A 24,576-nucleotide genomic window follows, 5' to 3' on the forward strand; every position below is an offset into this window, starting at 1 on the left:
TGAATTACTTGTTCTTTTTTTAAGACAATCCATGGTGGTAATGTGTTATTACACAAACACGTAGTTATATGATGAGATCTTACATTGATTTTGCCAATGTCATTCATATATTTTTTTGGACTTGCAAGTATCTCTTTTGACATTAACTTTGTGTTATTCGATAATTTACTCTTTTACATGTTTCACATGGGAGATTGTTTGATTCAGTGGTTTATTTTTTTATAACAATAGAAAGGGGAGAAATGTGAAATTTTTGAAATTTGAAAGTTTGAAAGATAAGAGTTTTATTGGAAATTAAAAACTAATTTTAAAAAATTTAGTTTTGGGGAGAAGGGAATGAGAGTTTTAAAATAAGAGAAGCCCAGTTGTTGGGGTAGCTTGATAAACATGTATCTCATATTTCATATATACACACATGCAGGTTGGTCTTGCATATCATATTTCATATATTAGAAACGAAGAATGTGCATAATTAATATACTTATATATTCATATTTTTATTTTAAATTTTTTGATTTGTTATTATCAAAAGAACAAGATCGTTTAGACTTTATTTATAAAATTGACTTTGTTTGATGATAACACAACTTCATATTGGTCTAATATATAGTTGAGATATTGCATGCATGTTACAAGAAGTTAGAATCAAATTCGGAAGTGAATAAAGCAAGATGATAAGTTAAGCACGTCTAATAATAGGAAAATATCGAGAGTGAAAATCAAGTTTGAGCATATGAAAGCGTCTGTTTCTTTTTCATGAGTACACATAAATAAATAAAACTCAATTCAGATATGTACTACTTGAGTTGAATGTTTTAACGAGATAGCATCAAAACAATCAGCAGTAGGCTGAAAACATAAAGAGAGACTGAAACTTACATGAGCCATCGTTTTTAACTCAGTTATCAGAATCACTATTATAACACCTTTCGGAAAGCTCTTAATCTGGACTATTGATCATTGATGATTTTTGAGAATATAGGTGATTAGATTTTACAGAAACATTCAAACCATCGATGAAGCAAAATCCACTACCGGTGGTTATCACTTCACCATTGATTATTAAAGTCGACCATTGATGGTTCAGTTATTGGTTTCAGAATTCTGATCTGATTTTAGATTTAATATGAGCAATTCGTTAATAGGATTGTATAGGCTTTTTTTCTCATGTTTTTCATTAGATATTCTTGACCTAAATCAAAGAGAGAAAAAAGAAAGAGGAAGATAGAGAGGGCTATGGTTTCAACATATGTGATAAATCTTACTTAGGTTTCCAAGAAAGTATCTTCGATGTTATTTTTCATTATCTGATCATCAACCCTTAAAGAGTGTCGCCCGTAAGTTTTATTATTATTGTCATTCTTCTCAGAGCTTCGATATTATCATCAAAGAGAACAGTTTGCAAAGGCTGTAAAATCATTCTAGTTGTGCCATATTGAATATTTGATCCTCTGTATTATACTTTTTTTACGACGCACTTAGGCCAGGATGAATTAAGGGTTTACGGTCCACTCAAACAGGTGTTAATTAAGGAGTTGGTCATACTCGTGTGTGAAGAATTTAGTTCGGGCTACTAATTTTCAAGAAGCTAAGGTTTCGGTCTTGTAACCCTACTAAACCGGGTTTGTGATTCAGTAGAACTTTCATATAGTAAGAAATTTTTTTCATGAGAAGGAAGAGTAGATATAGGATCGTTTATCCTAACCACTATAAAATCTTATGTGTTTTGGCTATGTTTATCCTAACCACTATAAAATCTTATGTGTTTTGGTTATGTTTATCCTAACCACTATAAAATCTTATGTGTTTTGGCTATGTTTATTTTCTGTGATTTGTGTTGTTTACTGTTTTGATTATTATTATTATTACTTATTGTGCTGCTGTCACTACAACAAAGCTGTTTTTTTATAGCGTTGAATGATAGTGTTTATGTTGTAAGTGGTATAGATCGTATGTGCCTTATTTTTTTGATAGTGTTTGAAAAATTTAAACACTATAAGTACTTGATCGTAATTTTTTTTCAGCGCGGTGAAAACTTAAGCGGGAGACTAAAAATTAAAATAGGCGCCTTGAAAACCCCCCACAAATACCCACAAATAATCAATTTCAGTTCCCGTTCCTTTTCTTTCACCCAAGCCCTAACAGCTCATCGCCAACTCCGATTGCCTCCTCTGAGTCGCCGCTGCCACCTCCGACTCATCGTCGGTGCCGCCTCTGACTTGCTTTCCGCATCATCTCACCGTCACCGCTACCTCCAAACCTAACCCCCCTCTTCTTTGATCACCGGAGACGGAGCCCCTCCTCGTCTCTCCTCCACCGTCGAAACCCCTCCCTTCTCCTTCTCCCCAAACAATACCATGCAGTAAGTAGCAATTTTGAAGCTTCGAGGGATTAATTTGAGAATATGAAAGGTTTAAGAGAACCGATGTCTAAAACCCTTTTCTTTTGATTTTTGATTTTTTTCTGGGGTAGTTATTTTGTGAGATTAGTTGTGATGAATATGTGGTTTATTTGCTGATTATTCTCAAGCTTTTTCTTCTATTAGATTATTTGCTGATTCTGTATTGTTGAGTCCTGATTGAATCTGGACATGCAGGTACCGACAGATTGGCAATGCTGTGGTAGTTTCTGTGAGTAAAGCTCTCAGCTATTCATTGGGGTTGGTGTTGCTAAACCAAAGTGAGGACAACCCCCTTATGACCCTCCCACCCAAATTCTCGCATTCTTACAAATTACATGACCTAATAATAGCTCCTCATCTAGAGTGCAAGAATAAGTGTGCACTCTTCGCGCTTGATTGCTTCTCATTAACCTCTTGACCAATTGTCTGTTCAATAATGAACTAACTGATATGCTTGTAACCCTCATATTCTTTTCCCATAATGATAATTCCTACATTGGGTCCTTTCCCTCCATGGTCCAAATTTTTTTCATCGATATCAATTTTTTCTTACGCCCATAATGTTAGGCGGGGCTAAGTCATGATTGTTTCTTCAAGGGGTTATTGATAAGCTTGTTAACCTCCTTGGTGTTCTAGAGGCATGTGAATAATTGAGGTGAGAGATTAACCTCTGCATATTCCATTTAACTGTAGGAGATAATTGAGATGAGAAATATTGGTCTCTATATTTTTTTCCATTTTAACTGTCAGGAAACAGTTGAGATGTAAATGTGTAATACCTGTAGCTTGCATTTGAATGCCACTAGATGGGAAGCACCATGAGTCCTAGGGAAATATTGTTGGGTATTGAGACTGCAAACATTTGTATTGAATTGTTTTTGATGGGTAAAAGTAACTGAATTCATAATTTTTTTTATACCGGATGTTCTCATGAAGTAACTGAATTTAGAATAATCATGACTCATTCTATTTAATGATTGAGCTATAATATGCCCTTCAATTTAATCTGCCAATAGCTTCAGTTTTCATACAAGAGATATTCCGACATAATTAGAAATTTAGAATTTAGTTTCTCGGTTGTTTGATAAGATGAGTTTCATTGATTCATTGAAATGAAAATTTAAACAGAAGTTGATTTTTCAAGTACTAGATTTTGGAGTGACGAGAGTCCAAAGCAAATGTCAATCTCACTATTCCACCTAGTCCACTTGAGCACTATGGCATCTCTTGCACCGGCCTTATATGTGTCTGTAAGGATAAAACATCATAGACTAGGTACAAGTCCTAAGACTACCTATCTCAATTATCTTGGTTACATGTTACTTCCTTGATCTTGGATCCTTAGTTTCTGATTAAGTTTCCCTGTAACTGTTAAATTATAGTTTCACATAAATTTTTTCTTTCTTTACATTTGCGGATGGGCTCTGAGAGAGGGAGTTTGGTTTGATACGATCAGCTGTCATGAGTATTTCAGTTCATTCTATGGTTTGAACGATTACTGTAGATTTAAAATAAGTTCTTCTGTGGACTACATTTTAGACTGCTTTAATTTTTTATGCAGCCAACAATCGATATCAAGACAGTGCTGTCTCAACTTATGGATAGATTATCAAATTATGTTGCTTCAAGTGCAGAGGTGAGTCATTAATGTGCTATTTATTTGGTTAATACTGAAGTTCACTTGCTGATATATCAGTGCTGTAGGTCTTGCCAGAATTCTTGTAAGTTGAAGCTTTTGCCAAATTAAGCAATGCTATTGGGAAGGTATACCTATTTTGCAAATTAGCCGAGGAAGTGCACTACTTTTCTTATACTTAAAAGATAAAATATTCAAGTTTACTTTTCTCCTTAATTGTACTTATCTTGTCTAATTAGTGTAACTTAGACATCGTGGTACAAGTCTATGTGGCTTCTTCTGGTTTATTCTATTGCTTGTTATTTTAAATTATGGGTTCAATAACTTTGCAAACTATTTATGTGTTTTTCATTTTGTTTCGAACATTTTAGTGGATATTTAACAGAATTTTTCATGCCATAATCCTCTCATTCATGGATCTGTTGAGAATGTTATAGCTTCCTAGAATGCCATTAATATTAAGGAAAATGTTTATCATATACTATTCTTTTCCCCTTTTTTCTTGTTTAATTCCTTATGTGCATTCATGTAGTATTTAAATCCATTATTTTATTGTTATTTTATAGTGCATTATGTTACTTCTTCCAGTGAAATGGACCTAAAGCTTTATATAATATATTTCCCATATTTAAGGCATGCCCAAGCCTTGAGATACCAATATTCTCTAATTAAACCATGTACAAACTCACATCACTGAAAATGTGATTCTTTCAAGAGAGAAATTTTATTATTTACATATCTAAGAAAATTTAAAGTTATCTTCTTATATATCATCTCTCTCTAATATATAGTCGAGATGTTTATCGTAATCTTGCTTGCACTGAATTTATTGCCCTCATGTACACACTGTCTGCCTGAATTAGTAGTTTCAACGCATGGATTTTAAATTTCTACCAAAAGACAACTTATGCTTGATTCTAAATAAATGTAATAGTTGGATATTGTTTTTCATGCTATTCACCTGTTTGATTCAACTGTTTGATAGGTCATTGAAGCATAAGTTGATATGCCTGTTGTTGGAGTAATAACTTTATATGTGTCGCTCCTTATGTTTACTCTTCGTGTTCATCCTGACCGTCTTGATTATATCGATCAAATACTGGTAAGTATGATTACTTATATTTTTCTAGAGTGTGTGAGTATTTGCAGTTCAAGTATGTTTCAGAATATCTTAATGGTGTTTATTATCACATAAACAAGGGTCTTATCAAGAAACTAAGCTCATGTTTAAATGACATATAAATAAGTAGCTAGGGCATCCATTCAGGCTCTAATGTATATCATTGAATACCTTGTGATATGCTTGGTTATTGAAGTAATGTTGTTGACCACCTGGCTACATCTTTTCTTCGACGACAAACATAACATAAAGTAAATATTGTTATGTTTAAATCTCTAGTTGACGCAATTCCGATTTTTCTCTCAACAGGGTGCATGTGTTAAGAAACTTTCAGGCAAAGGAAAGCTTGAGGATAGCAGAGCAACTAAGAAAATTGTTGCACTTTTGAGTGCTCCGTTGGAGAAGTATAATGACATTGTCACTTCTTTGAATCTTTCAAACTATCCGAAAGTCATGGATCATCTTGACACTGCTACAAATAAAGTCATTGCAGTGGTCATTATCCAAAGTATAATGAAGAACAACACATGCATATCTACTGCAGATAAAGTAGACATATTTCTTATATTTTTATCTGTTTAAAATGTTTTCCAAAATTATATGAATGCTTGTTGTTCTAGGTGGAAGCTTTATTTGAATTAATGAAAGGGCTTATCAAGGACATCGATAGGACTCTAGATGATGAGGTGCACACAGAAGTTGATATTGTCATTACTTGTTTCACTTTTTCGAGATAGCATTAAAGTTGGTGCATCATAGACATGGTTGCATCGAAACGCTTATTCCCTAGCATTAAAGTTGTTTATATTTTGATTGTTGATTTTTGTTTTTAGTCCAGATCTTCATGGCTCTAGGATTTCTAATTATTGGTGCTGTTGTTTTCTGTTTTGTGTCCATATATTCATGGTTCTAGGATCTCATTATTGGTGTTGTTAATTTCTATTTTTACAGCAGTACTAGTACTCAATTGCTGAAGATGATGAGTCTCCCAAGTCATATGTAATGCAGCAAAGTTAGTTTTTGTTGTTCTGTGTACTATGGTTAATTTCTTGTACTCCATGTTGGATTATCCAAAGACTAGTATTTGTTTTTTGGCACATTTGTGTTGACTCTTCTTGTATGCTACAACTTGGTTATGTATCAGTTTGAACCTTTAAATAAAATATTTGCTTTTATGGTTGTCATAATTGGAAGCTATTTCTAGTTCAACCTTAAAGGTTTATATGCACAACTGAAATGCTATAAGAAGTGAAAACAATTGCTGAAATGTTATTAAAAGAAGAAAGACAGCATTCACTGAAACGCCATTGTAGTAACTCAAACGCTATCAAATGTAAGACAATAGCAGCGTTGAAATGCTATGAATGAAAACTAACTAATAGTATTTTTCAACCGCTATGAAAGATATAGCAGCGTTGAAATGCTATGAATGAAAACTAACTAATAGTATTTTTCAACCGCTATGAAAGATATTCATCATAGCAAAACACAAACGCTATTGAATACTCTTTTATAGCTACATAAAAACGCTATGGTTGGAACCTTTTTGCTAGCGTTTGGGGAAGTGCTATGTAACGCCAAAGACCTACTATAGCGGGTTCTGACACAGCGCTGGTTAAAACGCTATGAAATAATACCATAGTGTTTTTCGGCCGCTGTAGATGATTTCAGGTGGTGTAGTGTGTGATATCTCAAAAAATAGTAGGTAATCTTACCCACCTCTAGACTTGTGTCTCATATTCAACACCAAATCCCTTGCATACATGAGATAAGTTTATATTGACAATGTATCATCATCATCATCATCATCATCATCATCATTGATCAGAGATAATGTATTATTTAAATGATGATAGATTTAACAGCAATACTTTAACATATTTACGTAGTAGCAAACAAATTGCAGTTATTCATATTCGACTAGATATATAATGTCGTCAGTGCGTTCGTAAGGTTGGCAATGTTTGAACAATATAAATAACCTTTACCTTTTCAAAGATACATAAAACCAACCTTAGTCTAATCTTAGTCCCGTATATCTTGAGTATTTTGAAGTTAGCCTCTTAACTCGTTCAGAATGATAGTGGCTCACCCAATTATTATAAGTTGTAGCAAAATTAGTCCCTCAAATTATTGAATTTGTAATTAAATCTACTAATTTTGGTTTTTTTTCAAATTAATTAATCTCTCTAATCAAGAGTAACAATATCAAGATGTAAGGCTTGATAGTGCTATAATATCAATTTCAATAATTTGAAGAACTGATTTTGAAACAACTTACAGTAAGGAGAGAGCATCTCCAACAATGATATTAGGTTTTCCCTATATTTGAGGAGCAAATCTCTCATCCTAAGAAATAGGGAGCCAAATAATGAGCAAGTGTTCCAACAATGCTTCCCAAATGGCTCCCTATCTCATGTCCTAGACTAAATACAGGGAGTAGGAGAGGCGAAAATTGTTCCAACATTTCTTATCTTTGATTTGAAATACCAAATCATAAGCCCTATATTTATTCTTCATTATAGGAAGCTTGTTGGAGCCAAATTTTCCACTCATACTCCCTAAATTTACTCAAGGACATGAGATAGGGAAGCTCTTGGAGATGCTCTTATAGTTTTCTTAAAACCACCTTAAAAATAGGATTATATTATAGAAACCACCTCTAATTTTTATTTTATACGTAACCACCTAGTTTTTGTTCCGATAAACCACCTCAAAACCGAATCTTCACGAAAAAATAAAAAATAATCTTAAAAAGGCGAGTCACGTGTATTGAATAGGAGTTTTTAAGGGTATTTTTAGATTTTCAGTGAATATTTTAACCGGGAAATGGTTGATTGGAGTATAACCCACCTTGAAGGTAGTTTACGTATAAATTAAAAACGGAATGTAGTTTCTGTAAAATGATCATATTTTTAAGGCCTTTTCTAGGAAAAAGGAAACCTTTTGAATTATTTGAGGGGCTATAGCAAAAACGCTAAATTATTAGTAATGACCAAAAAACTATAAAGCTTTCAAAATACTCAAACAAAGAACCAGCAGATAGATAGTACATTTATTACATCATAATCATGTTAAGAATGACGTCACTCATGAGAGCTAGTGAGATCAGGACGAGGATTAGACGCACGTGGGAGTTAAATATCCGTGTGCTTTTGACTGTGTCCCATGACGTTCATGTTGTCATTAGTTTAGAAGTCCATGTTTACCGCAACAAAATCTTTGAAGACTTCTGTTAGAAACTCAATATCTCACCGTAATCTATTAGTTAGTCAACGCCAGACGCTTGAAACTTTGAAGGGCAACAAAGCCTGACGCAAAAGCAAAGGATAACTATGAAAAAAGTAGCTGACTATGAAATGAATAGATAGGAATTCTTCTCAACAACTTCTTTCAACTTTTTATTGACCTCTGGATGTCTAACGCACTTTAAAAAATCTCTGAAACTTCACTATGGACTCTAACCTAAATAAATGGTCATAGTTACAAATATAAAAGCTTTCTCGTCAGAAAACTAATCACAAAACGATGTTAATTTGTAAAAGAAGGTATTTACTTACAACGTTCTATAAGTAAATATCCTTTTTTTTTACAAACATCGTTAATTTGTGATTAATTTTCTGACAAGAAACTTTTTACGTTTGCAAATATAAAAAAAAAAAATCAGACTCAACCAAACAAACAACTGCAACTGTAAACGACTTGTATGCTTTTGTGAATTGCAAGTTACAGCTATAGTTGTAATTTTTTTGGGGGGGAACCGAATCAATCCCTTGAGCAGTGACGGACACATTGCTATATATATTTTCTATTATATCCGTATATTTTATTTTTAGTACAACGTGGATTTAGCCAGAAAGTTGATTCGCATGTTACTATTAAATTACATCCGAATGACGACCGATATTGAGACAACATCTGATATTTCACTTTTTACTTTTGGAAAATGATTTAAGGACCCAAAATATGGGACCAAGGGAGGGGACAGGTGAGGTGTCCCCTCCCTATTGCATAATGAGTTGGTCATACCAACTCATGCCAACTCATTATGCAATAGGGAGGGGACACATCACATGTCTCCTCCCTTGATCCTATATTTTGGGTCCCCGTAGCAGTACTCTTCACTTTTATATGCGAACAAAGACACCATGATCTGTATGTATTCTCCCTTGGTCATTCCACATTTTAAGCTCAACATTATAACTGGACCAAAGTTGTTATTGCAACAGGCCTGATCTGTAGTAAATGGGCTGTAGAAAACCCTGAGGCCCATGCTTTGTCAATAGAAACAAATACAATTTCTTTTTTCCCCCTTTTCTTTTCATTCTTTCTTTTTATGTTGGCGAAAATTGTGGCTATAAAGTGCACGCACATTCCTTCTTCCATTGACTGGGTTGTACGAAATCTAAAAGGCTTTTTACGTCCCACAACACTTCAGATCGGTAAAAATAAATAATCCTTTGTGGGCCAAAATCCTCGTCCGACAGGCCCATCTAAAAGTGCTATGCCAGATAAACGTTAGGAGAACTAATATCAATACACAGTTATGGGTTGCTTTTTCTCAGAGAACCGCTCCATATTTAGACCCTATTTACGTCACCATCCTTAAAGCCATCCTTGTCTATCATTTCATTATCATACAACCACCCATGTTTTTTTTTCTCATTTCTCCATCCGTATATTTAATTTTAGGGGGAAATGTGTTCAGGCCCCAAAAACAGAAACTCCATGTGACCCAACCTGTTATATTTTGGCCCATGTGATTTAGCACCAAAAAATAGCATTTAATGTTTCAAGGCTACTCCACATCAGCAGTACAAAAAAGAGATTGTATTTTGAAAAAAAATCGAAATTACCCCTCTGCTTATCTTCCTCAAACGCCTCTGGTTCCCAAAAATATGGAAAGCCACGTCCCATTAATGCGATCTGATAGAAAAAATGGAGGGAAATTTTTCACCATTTTAAAACTCTATCATGAGCAATAACTCATGTTAGTTCTAACTTATTTAATGTTAGTTCTAACTTATTTCATGTTAGTTCTAATTCATAATAGAGCTAACTTTAAGTGGAACTAACATTAATAGTTTGGCTACTTGGTCTAGTGGTAAAGCTTGGGAATTTGGAGAGGATATTAGGAGTTCAAACCCCTGCAACTATAATATATTTAAAGGTCTTTGATTGGGCATTGGGTGGAGCTCTTGGGCTCTTTGTTAGTTCTAACTCATTTTATATTAGTTCTCATTCTAATTCATGTTAGGTTTAACATAACTCACTAGAACTAACGCTTATATTAGAACTAATAGGAGCTTAACTAGAACTAACATACTACTAGAACTAACGCTTATATTAAAAATAACACTAGCTGCAATTTAGAACTAATACGATATCAGATAGAACTAACACGAGAGCCACTAGAACTAACAGAGTCTCAACTAGAACTAACAGACCACTAGAACTAACGTTTATATTAGTAATAACACAAGCTGGAAGTTAGAACTAAAATAAACTAACACGAGAACCGCTACAACTAACATGGGCTCAACTAGAACTAACATACCACTATAACTAAGGCTTATATTAGAAATAACACTAGCTGGAAGTAGAACTAATATGAAATCAGATAGAACTAACACAAGAACCGCTAGAACTAACAGGGGCTCAACTAGAACTAACATACCACTAGAACTAACGCTTATATTAGAAATAACAGTAGCTGGAAGTAGAACTAACATGAAATCAGATAGAACTAACACAAGAACTGCTAGAACTAACAGGGGCTCAACTAGAACTAACATGTGCTCAACTAGAACTAACATACCCCTAGAACTAACGCTTATATAAGAAATAACACTAGTTGAAAGTAAAACTAACATAAAATCAGATAGAACTAACACAAGAACCGCTAGAACAAACAAATGCTCAACTAGAACTAACATATCACTAGAACTAACGCTTATATTAGAAATAACACTAGCTGGAAGTATAACTAATATGAAATCACTTAGAACTAACATATTGTAACGATCATGTTTTCACGCATGGCTGCAGTCCAAGGTGAACCCAGAGATGTCAAACCTGCCATGCACCTCCACTGTGTAACAACATGTTTTACCAATCACAGTAATATCCTCTAGTAGAATCAAGTAGAAGTGAAGGTACAAAACAGGCAAATAATAGAAAAAATACAATAGACATGATGTAGAAAGGAATATCTCGTAATAAAATCATGTCCCAAATAAACTAAACTGAAATATAACTGATATACATCTGGAGTCTGAAATAACATGACATGTCTCAACATGGATCAACTACATCTGGAGTCTGAAATAACATGACATGTCTCAACATGGATCAACTAGAAATCGTACTAAGGCAACATGTCTTAACAATATGAGAATAACATGACATGTCTCAACATGGATCAACTAGAAATCGTACTAAGGCAACATGTCTTAACAATATGAGTACAAACTCAAATGACTTAAGGGAAACATAAGACTACTGTAGAGTCCATACTAGTAAAAATACGCGAAGGCGACTATGCAAAAACTCTGTCACCTTGCGACTCTCCGATGCTCTGATCCGCCTGAAAGTTAAAGTAAAAAAAAAGAAAAAAAAACAACAAGAGCGTCAGTGCGCTAGCAAGATTACCTTCATCCACCCCCGGGAAGTGCTACTAGATGTAGTGAAGGCTTTATCTATTAAGCATAGTCTACCTAAACCATTTTCCCGTATCTGATGGTATTAATACTTAGAAATCTACAACATGAGACGTAGTACGTCGAGCGAAATAATCCAAACAAGGAAACCCTCATGTATATACCGTATGTCTCAAGTTGTAGATAACTAAATATTAATCCCGAATTAAGCAATCCAAATATAAGTGGAAAGTAAAGCATCATAAACCAGCATATGTATCTCGTATATTCGCATAACCGGATATCTCAATCGAATACCTCAACAATGTATCATAATCACTTTTGGCGTCCACCAAAACTTAGATTATCAACAATCGTCACAATGCAACTCCATGCAAGTTCTGATTCATCGCATTATCATGCGGAACGGACTACCATGTTGGTATCCTAAATAATGTACACGGCTCATTAGTCTCATCGCATTACAGTGCGTAACCTAAGTGCGGAATGGACTACCAAATAGGCATCCTAGAAATACGGCTCACAAGCCTCATCGCACCCTAGTGCGGAACGGACTGCTAGATTAAGCATCCTAAGACCCGACTAAATGGCCTGTACGAAGGGTATATCAACGCCCCATCCCAAGTGGTATTGGGCGGTGCTCATTGACAAGTAGATATCATCGCGATATCGTGCGGATCGACAACTATCACAGGTACTTCGACCACTTCGCACGCTCGTGCGGATAAACAACTAACATAGGTGCATCAACCTCTTCGCACGCTCGTGCGGATAAACAAATACGTGTAGTGGAGTGAATTTCATCACGGTCTCATCTACGGTTCACGAACTAACTCAGAAACTCAAGAGTGTAATCGTAACCATATTTTATCATAATCACCAAAGGATACTCACATATATATTACTACATATTCATGACAGTAAGTGTAGCAATCGAGCGGCTTAAACTCCGCGAACACATCTCAAAACGGCGCAAACAATCTCTAGAAAAGAAGAAACTGGGCCAAACTGCCCGGAAAATGGTTGGCGCTACTGTTAGTAAAATGAACATATCTTTCTCTAGGAAAACTATTTTTTATGAATGACTTCCTGTTTTAAAAACTAGATTCACACATATTTCAATTGGAACTATTTTGGTTCAGTTTGAAGTTCAATATCAATACCAGTTTTTAGTTGAAGTTGCATACACGTGCAGCAGTTTTCTGCAGGACATGTCATTAATAAAAAGAGTCTATCTTTCTCTATACAAACTCTTTTTTAGATTTGTTTTCTGTTTTAGAAACTAGATTCACATATCTTTCATTTGGTACTAGTGTAGTTCAATTTGGAATTCATTACCATACCCAGTTTTCTGTTGAAGTCTACACATGTGCAGCAGTTTTCTCTGCAGCATGTGTTATTAATAAAAAGACTATATCTTTCTGTATGCAAACTCTTTTTAAGATTTGTTCTCTGTTTTAGAAACTAGATTCATACATTTTTCATTTGAAACTAGTTTAGTTCAATTTGGAGTTCATTTACTATCTCAAATATCCAGTTAAACATAACACATGTGCAGAAGATTTTCTGCAGTTTTGCTAATTTCATACATATGTGTTTATATATATATACTCATACTTATACTCATTGATTTTGATCTTGTTAAAGTAAGAGAGAGAGAGAGAATCTTGGGTAAATTTCCCTTGAATTGAATATTGAGTGTGCACATATATTTATACAAGTAGAGGAGTGTGAGGTTTGTTCTCCCAAGCAATGTGGGACTAAAACCCACTACAATACACTATTATCAACAGCCCCCTTCAAACTCATGTTGGATCAAACAAAGTGAGTTTGCGTACAAGAAACTGGAACCGATGAACAGGTAAGGCCTTTGTGAAGAAATCTGCAAGCTCGTCAGCGGATGAAACATGAGGAAGTAGAATTGTCTTGTCCTTGATAACTTGGTGACGGACAAAATGAGCGTCGATCTCAATATGTTTGGTCCTTTCATGAAATACTGGATTATTAGCAATCTGGATGGCACTCTTATTATCACAGTAGAGAGGAGTAGGAGTCGTAACAGAAATACCGAAATCACTGAGAAGGCGACGAAGATGAATAATCTCTTTAGCTGTTGTGGACATTGCACGATACTCTGCCTCAGTACTGGAAAGAGCAATAACATCTTGTTTCTTACTTCGCCAGGAAATAAGGGAATCACCAAGAAATATACAATAACCTGTGGTAGACTTTCTGGTAGTTGGATCACCAGCCCAATCAGCATCAGAATATGCACAAAGCTCTAACTTAGATGTAGCAGGAAACAAAAGTGAGCGAGTGCTAGTACCCCGGAGGTACCGAAGAATCCGTAATAAGACAGCATAGTGTACAGAACGTGGGGCACTAACAAATTGACTGACAATACCAACAGCATGAGAGATATCTGGTCGAGAGATGCACAAATAGACCAACTGACCAACAAGATGTCGATATCGGGTAGGATCAGATAGAGGCTCACCGTCAGTAGAGCAAAGTTTGACATTCTGCTGGAGTGGAGTATCGACAGTTGTATTATCAGTTAACTCAGCTTGATTTAGAATATCTGAGAGATACTTCTGTTGAGACAGTAATACACCCCGCGGGCCTTGAGAAATTTCTAGACCAAGGAAATACCGAAGAGATCCAAGATCCTTCATGTGGAACTGTTGTTGCAACTGAGATTTTGCGTATTGTATACCTGTCATATCATCACCTGTAATGATCATATCATCTACATAGATGAGTAATAAAACCCTGCCACGCGATGTAGTGCGAACAAACAGAGAAGCATCTTGATGACTTTCTATAAAGCCCGCTTTGAGCACAACATCGCGAAAACACTCAAACCAAGCGCGGGGTGCCTGTTTGAGACCATAAACAGCACGACGAAGGAGACATACATGTCCCGGAGGAATATTTGACCCTGGAGGCGGTTGCATATATACGGTCTCTGATAAAGAGCCATGAAGAAAAGCATTTTTGACATCCATCTGGTATAAGGGCCAACGATGAGCAGCAGCGACCGCAAGGAGAGTACGCACAGTGGGCATCTGAGCAACAGGAGCAAAGGTCTCCTCATAATCAATACCTTGTTGCTGAGTAAAACCTCTAGCCACTAAACGAGCTTTTCGACGTTCAATGGTGCCATCAGGACGAAACTTGACCTTATAAACCCATTTACTGCCAACAAGAGAGATCCCAGGAGGACAGGGAACAATATCCCAGGTATGAGTTTGCTGAAATGCTTGAAATTCCTCAGCCATAGCTTGTCGCCACTCTGGAATTTGAACTGCCTCTTGGAAGGACTTTGGCTCAACAATAGTATGAATGGCAGCAAGAAAGTTATGAAAGATAGGTGAATAAGAAGTAACAGAAGCATACCGGGCAGGCATGACATGTGGGCGTTTGCCTCGACGAAGAGCAAGAGGAACCTCAGGCGGGGGAGATGCTGGCGCAGGTGCATGAAGATCAACAGTATTTTCTGGAGTGAGAGTTGTGTCCACAGGATATGGATTAGATGGTGTAAGAGAAGACTCAGGTGAGGAAGAGTCAACAGAAGGAGAGGGAGAGATGTCAGGGAGATCTCGAAAGGAAAATTGAGGTGAAGAAGTGGGTGATGCAGTGGACGGGGAAGCATGATCGGTAGAGTGGAGGAAATTAAAGTCATCAGAAGTAGAATAATATGGAGAATCCTCTTCGAACTGAACATGACGAGATATATGAACTCGACGAGTTGCGGGATCATAACAACGATAACCTCGATGTTCTGAACTAATTCCTAAATAAACACAAGAAACTGCTCTGGGAGACAATTTATCACGTTCGTGAGATGGCAGAAAAACAAAACATCGACAACCAAAAACGCGAACTAGATCATAACGGGGAGGATGAGTATAAACACGACTATAAGGAGTAGCACCGGAAAGAGAGCTAGATGGAGTGATATTAATGGCATGAGTCGCGGTGAGAATAGCCTCAGCCCAGAAACGACGAGGAACAGAGTAAGAAATGAGCATTGATCGGGCAGTATCGAGGATATGACGATGTTTGCGTTCAGCAACACCATTTTGCTCATGAGTGTAGGGACATGACTGTTGAAAGATAGTCCCATGAGAGGACATGATAGAGCGCATGGCAGAGGATAGGTACTCTTTGGCACAATCAGAACGAAAAACTTTAATACGAGATTGCCATTGAGTGAAAATCATAGCAGTGAAGGCTTGATAAGCAGTAAGTACGTCAGAGCGATTCTTAAGTAGGTAAACCCATGTAAAACGAGAGAAATCGTCGATAAAACTAACATAATATAAGTAGCCAGATGAAGAAGGCAAAGGAGCTGGCCCCCAAATATCAGAATGTACTAAATCAAATAAGGAAGTGGATACAGATGTACTCATTTTAAATGGTAAAGCAGTGAATTTAGCCAATTTGCAACCAGCACATGACTCAATACTAGAACTAGATGATACAGGACCAAGTACTCCAGACTGAATAAGACTCTCCAGCCTTTTATTACACACATGACCAAGTCGTCTATGCCATAAATTGGCAGGAAGCGAGGTAGAGGGTTTTGACGAACAAAGAGAAGCAACAAGAGAACGTGGACGTATGGACTCTGGAAGGTGAAGATATTCCAGAAAATACAGTTTGTGCCTCCTACGACCCGCCCCAACCGTCTTGCCCGTCTGTGGATCCTGCACAATACAAGTATCAGAAGAAAATGAGACAAACAGGCCCGCCATGCATAAAGAGCTAATAGAAATTAAATTCAAGCACAATTGTGGAGCCACATAGACGGGACCAAGTGTTAGACGACCAGATGGATCATTTTGTGGGGTAATAGAGCCATACTGAGTAATGGACAATGGTTGTCCAGCAGCTGTGTAGATAGGAGGAAGAGAGGATGAAGTAAAGACAGAGGATAAAAGTGAGGCATTACAAGTCATATGAAAGGAACAACCAGAGTCAAAAATCCAGAGATCATTCATACCAGAGACTGAAGGATTAGCTGAAGAACCAGCAAAATGCATACCAGAGAGTTGTGCGGCGGATGTAGAGGTGATATGTTGAAAAGCATCAAGTTGACGGCGAAGACTTTCAATAGCTTGAATAGTAGAGTCTGAAGTAGTAGAAGGTATAGCATTGGCCAACAATCCTGGTGTACGAGAGGGTTGAGACTGAGGGGGTCGCCGACCACGTCCAGTACCTGAGGAACGTAACTCAGGATGAAGCTTGAAGCATGTCTCAATGCGGTGTCCTTCCTTCTTACAATATTTGCAAGAGAGCTTAGATCGAGCCTGTGGAGAGGGAGCCTGTGGAGAAGTATAATTCATAACAGGAGCAGTGACAGGTACAGACAAAACAGTCTCGAGTGAAGAGGTAGGAGTGTCTGTTGACAAATTGAGTCGTGCTGTCTGCTGCCGGGTCTCATAAGCAGTGAGAGCTCCCATAACTGAGGCCAAAGTCGGAAATTGAGGCTGGTGAAGTAGTTGATCAGCCATAGTTGAATATTCAGGAAGGGACTGAAACAATTGATGCACCTCATGCCGTTCGTACCAGGCTAGCCAGTCTTCATATGTGGAATTACGTCCAGGAAGCATGGAGCGTAACTCTGTCCAAAAAGCTTGCATTTGTCCAAAATGGGACTGCAGAGATGAACTACCTTTGCGTTGTAGAGAAATGCGTTGCAGAAGATATGCCTCCCGTGCACCCGAGCACTCAGTGAAACGCTCAGTGAGACGAGTCCACATGGCCTGAGCAGAGGGAAGCGAGCCAATCTCGACAGTGAGACCAGAGCCAACACAGCGAGTGAGATAATCCATAACACGAAATTCCTGCAATTGCCACTCTGAACTCTCCTTGACATAGAGAGCACGAGCAGTCTGAAGATCGACATCACCACTGCCAGAGGCAATAGTACTGGATGAAGCAACAGTGCTGATGGACGGTGGAACTGGTCCCGTACTGGTGAGATGATCAAGCAAACCAGCGCCACGCAAGGCATTGGTGACAATGGTGGACCACCCTGCCCAGTCACTTTGATCATTGAGGGGCAAAGGTGGTTTGGGAATCTTCTCTGAAGGAGCCATAACAGCAATCTTGAGACGTTAAGATGTCGAGATGCTGTTACTAATGTCGTTCGTTTGAGGCCGAGAGACGGCTTGAAACGACGATGCCGTTAATTTGAGACCGAGAGACGGTCTTGAAACGACAATGCCGTTAAAATAGAACCCGAAGGTTAGAATGAAACCCGAAGGTTTAAAATAGAACCCGAAGGTTAGAATGAAACCCGAAGGTTTAAAATAGAACCCGAAGGTTAGAATGAAACCCGAAGGTTTAAAATAGAACCCGAAGGTTAAACGAGAACGCGAAACGCGTTAAGAGGCCGCAAAACGACAAGGCCAAAATATCTGGCAGATGAACGCCAAATAATTAAAAATAAAAATAAAAAAAATAAAACATTAAACGGCTGCAAAGCAATAAGGCCAAGATTTGGCAAAAGAACGCAAAAGCGTTAAAAATTTTATTGAAAGGGAAATAGCCCTAGCTCTGATACCATGTTAAAGTAAGAGAGAGAGAGAGAATCTTGGGTAAATTTCCCTTGAATTGAATATTGAGTGTGCACATATATTTATACAAGTAGAGGAGTGTGAGGTTTGTTCTCCCAAGCAATGTGGGACTAAAACCCACTACAATACACTATTATCAACAGCAAAGATAGAGGGCCCATCACTTAGAGCAGCTAATATAAATTTGAAGGTTTATTTCTCAAAGTATTGACAGTGTACTACATTCATTTGCTACAAAGTATAAACAATATCCTAACGAATCAGTTTTCAAAGCTGGGTTGTTGGACACGCAGTTTAGTAACAAATTAAGGTAGCACATCCTGATTTACGAACAAAACTATTCATAACAATTTAGAGACTCGTAGGCCATTGAAGTCTGGATCACTTGTACAAGTGTTGGTATAGGTTAAGAAAAGTTCTATTAACATGACTAATAAATTAACAATGAATATATATATATTTATATATATTACTCTAATGATCAAAATCACCAAATTAATTCCAACAGTAATGAAACAATATTTTCAATTCTAACAGTGGATTAAAAATTATCCTCAAAAGTCTAATTTATTTTAGCACAACAAGTAGGCTTAAGCATGATAAAATCACATTTTAACTTGTCATAAATTTAACTAAGTTATGGGGAAGGTTTGGATGAGGGTAATCTTGCCTTAGGGTGCTGCTGAAAATCCAAACGAATGTTTGTTTGCGATCCTCATTCGCTGAAATGCCAATTCCCTGCTTCCTCTTCACAAACGCCACAGGAAACAATTTCATGTTCTTCTTCCACAACACTTCATAGGAACGTCTCAGAGGCTTTCAAAAATTTTGGGAGGAGGGAGAGACTGGATTGTGAAGTTTGGAAATTGGTATAGGAATTCGAGAGATGTTTTTATTTTTGTTTTATTTTTCTTTAAAGGGATCTCTGAAATCAGAGTCCCCCAGCTCTCAGGTTCTCCTCTCTCTTTTTGAGAAATGAAGATGAAGAGAGAAAAATTATCATTTGTTTTATTTTTTAATAGTACAAATCAATCCCTGAAATCAGGTAAAGAGAAGATGTTGACACTGCACCGCCGCTCAAAGCCGATCACGCCCAGAAATTCCGGAAAAAGAGCCGAACGCAGAAACCGTAAAAATAAATCTACAGTAGCTACAGTAAATTCCGTTCACAGCTACAGTAATATCCACTACAGTGTCTCCTAATATGTTTCGTGGCTACAGTGTATCTGCCAACAGTGTCGGGGTATTGTTCATGGAAAATCAATTTTTGCGCGTGATCTATTTAGTGTATCAGCTGTAACTTTCTTATCCGACCTTGGAATTGGGTGATTTAAGATTTGTTGGAAAGCTGTCGAAGAGACCTACAACTTTTATCTTTTGAATTTTACCAGATTTTAACGTTATCAGTGTGTAAAATGTAAACAAAACTTAAACTAATCATTTCACCGTATTTGCATTTGCATTCGTATATTCACATATATACATTGAATTGATCTCAAATCAATTTCCAACATACTCAAATATCAAAATATGATATTTATCATCATATAACATTATTATTATTTATCACAAAATATTCTAATTTACGGGGTTTTACACATATGAACCGATAGAACTAACATGGACTCAACTAGAACTAACATACCACTAGAACTAATGCTTATAGTAGAAATAACGCTAGCTGAAAGTTAGAACTAACATGACATTAGTTAGAACTAATACGAGAACCACTACAACTAACAGTGGCTCAATTAGAACTAACATACCACTAGAACTAATGCTTATATTAGAAATAACACTAGTTGGAAGTAAAACTAGAATGAAATCAGCTAGAACTAACACGAGAACCACCAAAACTAACAAGGGCTCAACTAGAACTAACAGACCACTAGAACTAATGCTTAGTTTAGAAATAACACTAGTTGGAAGTAGAACTAATATGAAATCAGCTAGAACTAACACGAAAGTCACTAGATCTAACAGGGGCTCAACTAGAACTAACACATCACTAGAACTAACGCTTATATTAGAAATAACACTAGCTGAAAGTTAAAACTAACATGACATCAGCTAGAACTAACACGAGAATCACGAGAACTAACAGGGGCTCAACTAGAACTAACATATCACTAGAACTAATGCTTATATTAGAAATAACATTAGCTGGAAGTAGAACTAACACGCATAACTCTTTTATATTATTGTTTGATGTTGTTGCCTTGCGATCTTAGTCCCAGTCAGCGCTTCGGCCACGTCCACAACAAATTAAAGAAAGAACTGATAATAAAATAACAATAACAACGATAAAAGAGGAGAGGAATTCACCTTACTTTTCATTTATAATTTTCGGAAACAATTACAAATAAAATGTTTTAAAAAAATTTCCATGACAAAACAATTAATAAAAATTCAAGGTAACAAATTAAAACCCAACGTGCTTGATGCACGGAGGGTCCAAGCCAATCGATCTTTTAATTAACAATCTAGCTAGCGATTTGATTAAACTAACTAGCTCTTGACGAAGCCGTTGATAAACTTGGCCCCGGCGTCCCTCGGCCAGGTGACGCCCCCCAGTCAGTTCTCGATCAAGAAGAGGGACGCCTCCTTGTTGATGGACTCATACTTTTTGACCCACTCGACCCTGGGCCTAGGGTCGCCGTTAGGCCCCCTGTTGTTATACTCGGTGTAGTAGCAGGTCTGGTGGAAGTCAGCCCCATCCCAGACGGCCCAGCCCTTGGACCTGATCACGTCCCCGATCTCCGACTCCATGACCACCGTCCTCGCCTTCGCCTTCCATGGCCTCCCCAGAGGCTGATCATTTTCAGTGGCCATAGCGGAAGTGAGAGAAAAGGAGAAGTTAAGAGATAGAGGAGAGAGAGAGAGGAGAGAGAGAGAGAGAGAGAGAGAGAGATGTGATTAATGATAGAGAAATTAGGAATAAATAGGGAGGGACGCAGTAACTGAGTTCAGTCTCATCAAAGGGGAAAGTTAGTAACTTCCATTGGGCTTTTTTTGGAATCCGATACTTTAGGACCTCGTCACAAATACTGTGTATTTGGGGCTTATCCACATGGGGTAGAATACAAATGGCCTCGTCACATAAAGTTTCTACTTTTGGGGTCTCGACATAATTTTCCCTTAATTTTATTGCCTTTTGGATATAAAAGTTAAAATTTATTGAACTATTAGTTCAAAAATAATTTGTTAAACATTGGGTATCATAGTTAAAAAAAAAAAAAAATCAAAAATTCTACTTCAATTTTCACTTTGGTATACCGAAGTTCTTTTTTGCCCAAAGTTCAACAAAATATAGCTTTGATATCTCAAAATTCAACAAAATTTAACTTTTAGTTTAGAACCCCCAAAGTTTTTATTCTTTTTTTAACCTAAAGGTCAACAAAATTTAACTTTGATAACCCAAAGCTCAAATAAGATTGATTTTGATACTCCAAAGTTTAACAAAATTTAATTTTGATACTCAAAATTCAATAAAATTTAACTTTGATATCAAACATTCAACAAATCAAAACTAAACTTATATAGGGCAAAAGTTCAATGTAAAAAGTTTTAGATGGAAAAATATTGGTATATGATAATGGAATGGTATATAAGGATGATTTTGTAAAATTTGAGTGATCAAACTTGGTAACATGAAATAGGGCCTGAGTTAGGTGTAGTTCCTTGAAAAAACTTTCAATTATTATTATTTGGACACTCTTCCCTTGTTAACATTGATCGTAAGACTGAAGTCTTAAATTGTATTTTTGTATTATAACTTCGCATTTTTACAAGATGATATGCAATCCTTACAGTTTTTCTTATTAATGATTGTTTTGGAGGAAATTCTTATCAATGATAACAGCATAGAGTTAGGAACTCAACACTAAAGATAGGAACGACTTTGTATTCCCATTTACTATTCAGAGTTCTCCTAAGTATTGTAGAAAAATGTTTTGAAAAAAGAAAGGAGCAAAATCTAAAAAATAAATACATAAATATGTAAAATAAACGAGTTCTTACAGTTCTGTGAAGAAATACCTTAAAGTTCCACCCTTGCAGGTTGAATCTTACAGGTTACCGACAAGAACATCAAACAAAAAATACACACGAGTGACTCAAATGAGCTGAAATAGAAAAAAATGATAAATTAAGAAAAACTAAGGTCTATGTTACTCACCATGTTCTTTCGATATCATTATTCTAGGGGGAAAATTTCACATCCGTGGTCTAAATATGAGAACTGATTGTTTCTTTATCCATTTTGAGCCACACACAAAAAGATAAGGAAATAGACAAAAATAAAAGGAGGGGAAAAAAGTTTAAAAAAAAGAAAAATTACTTCATTACATCAAGCGAGACCTAAGATATCCAATATTTAGGTCTAAGGGGTGCATTCGGTCTGGATAGGGCTCAGATATGATGCTTATCATATCCATATCTGCTTATCCATCTCGGATATGGATATGGACACGGATATACCTCGGTAAGGAAAATTCATAACCATATCCGCTAAAATCAGGTACAGTTACGGATATACATGCGGATATATAAGCGGATATGCATGTGGATACAAAACGAATATGAGAAAACTAGATAGTATTGAGAAAAATATAGTTCACGTGATACAAAAAAGTTCGTTAATATGTTCATTATAACTGAAAAGTTAAGATTAGACATCTTGATCATCAAAATTAACCACAAATCCATAATCTAAGAATCGAAACTACCGTAAGAGTATGACTAACATCTTGATCATCAAAATTAACCACAAATCCATAATCTAAGAATCGAAACTACCGTAAGAGTATGACTAATATGTATTCGGATATTTCAGATATGGATATGGATATTTCACTACAAAACCATTTCTGTAACCATATCCTATCAGTTATAGATTTGAGTAACTATATCTGTATTCTAACGGATACGGTTACGGATATTTCCTCGGATACGGATACGATTTAGCACCCCTAGGTCTAATAGTAGTTCCACTCACACCAATTAGAAAAGCATTGAACCTAGGGGTTGAGCCATATGTATGAGTCAAAAATTACCTACGGGCTCTCGTACGTAACTCGAAGCAGAGAGAAGACAATGAACGTTACTATCCGAGTCACAGAAGCTTAATTAACATCGATGAGCGCATGAAGTAAGTCGACGAACCGTGTGAAGCAACGAAACTGCAGAATAACGATGATACGAACTGATCGGGAGCTATGCTTTGCTTATGAAAGACGAAGCGCCTCTCCTATCCCATCTACTCTACATGTGATTCAACCATGGGAGCTTGTAGATCTCCTTGTCGCCTTTCCTTCGCACTTTGAATCGTGGAATTCCGAGTTCGGATGATAAAGATATGACAGAAACGGACGGGATGCACAAAACAATGCCCCGAGCCTTGGTGGAGACACTACAAGTGTCTCGGCCAAGGCTGAGACACCCAATGTGTCTCGGTCAAGCCCGAGAGACCCAAGGTTTCTCGGCCAAGGCCGAGACACTACGGGTGTCCGCAGGCCCAAAAACGTAGTTCTGAGCCGTTTTCAACCGTTAACCGTCTGGATTTATTCTAACCGATCTAATATTATCCAAGAACGTGATAAAGTGGTTATGATTGAGGATAAGATTGAATCGGTCATTTTTATCCAAAAACAGAGGTCTCGAAGCCTATAAATACAGCCCTAGGGCCTTCATTTGCACAGATCTGGAATTCTCGAGCCTTGGCGAAGCCCTGCTGAATTAGAGACTGAGAAGCATGGATTTCAAAGAGGAGGAGGAGATCGGATCGAGTTCCTCGATATAAAGAGGAGGAGTTCGTCAGATCCATAGTCCGGTTCCTTCCCTTGAGATCGTACCTAACTGCGATCTTGAGAAGAGTGGTTATCTCGCTGTTGCCGAGATAATTATTTTGGTTTCTTGATTCCTTCGCGAATCAACGAAACTCCGGATTGATCTGATCGCTTGGTAGTCTACGGATATTAACATCCCTGGTACTGGCAAAGATCCTATGCAAACAGCGGGTGATAAATGTCTGTTGTGTTTGTTTTGACGAGAATTGTAATTTTTTTATTTTTATTGTGTAAGAGTCTTATAAAAAGACTATCTTTTCATGTTCATTGTAACGACTAAAGTTATAATGAACACCTTAATGAAGATTTTAACTTTCACCCTAAATA

The 24,576-nt window shown here is 36.8% G+C and overlaps 1 long non-coding RNA gene across 1 annotated transcript; it reads right to left on the minus strand.

Moving 5' to 3' along the window:
* Positions 11,561–22,669, minus strand: LOC109823530. Its single transcript, XR_002242410.1, has 3 exons — positions 22,581–22,669; positions 22,442–22,469; positions 11,561–11,743 (listed from the first exon to the last, which is right to left on the minus strand). It is a non-coding gene; the product is annotated as an uncharacterized LOC109823530 (long non-coding RNA).

Source organism: Asparagus officinalis, chromosome 9 (assembly GCF_001876935.1).
Source record: "Asparagus officinalis chromosome 9, Aspof.V1, whole genome shotgun sequence".
Classification (NCBI taxonomy): Eukaryota; Viridiplantae; Streptophyta; class Magnoliopsida; order Asparagales; family Asparagaceae; genus Asparagus; species Asparagus officinalis.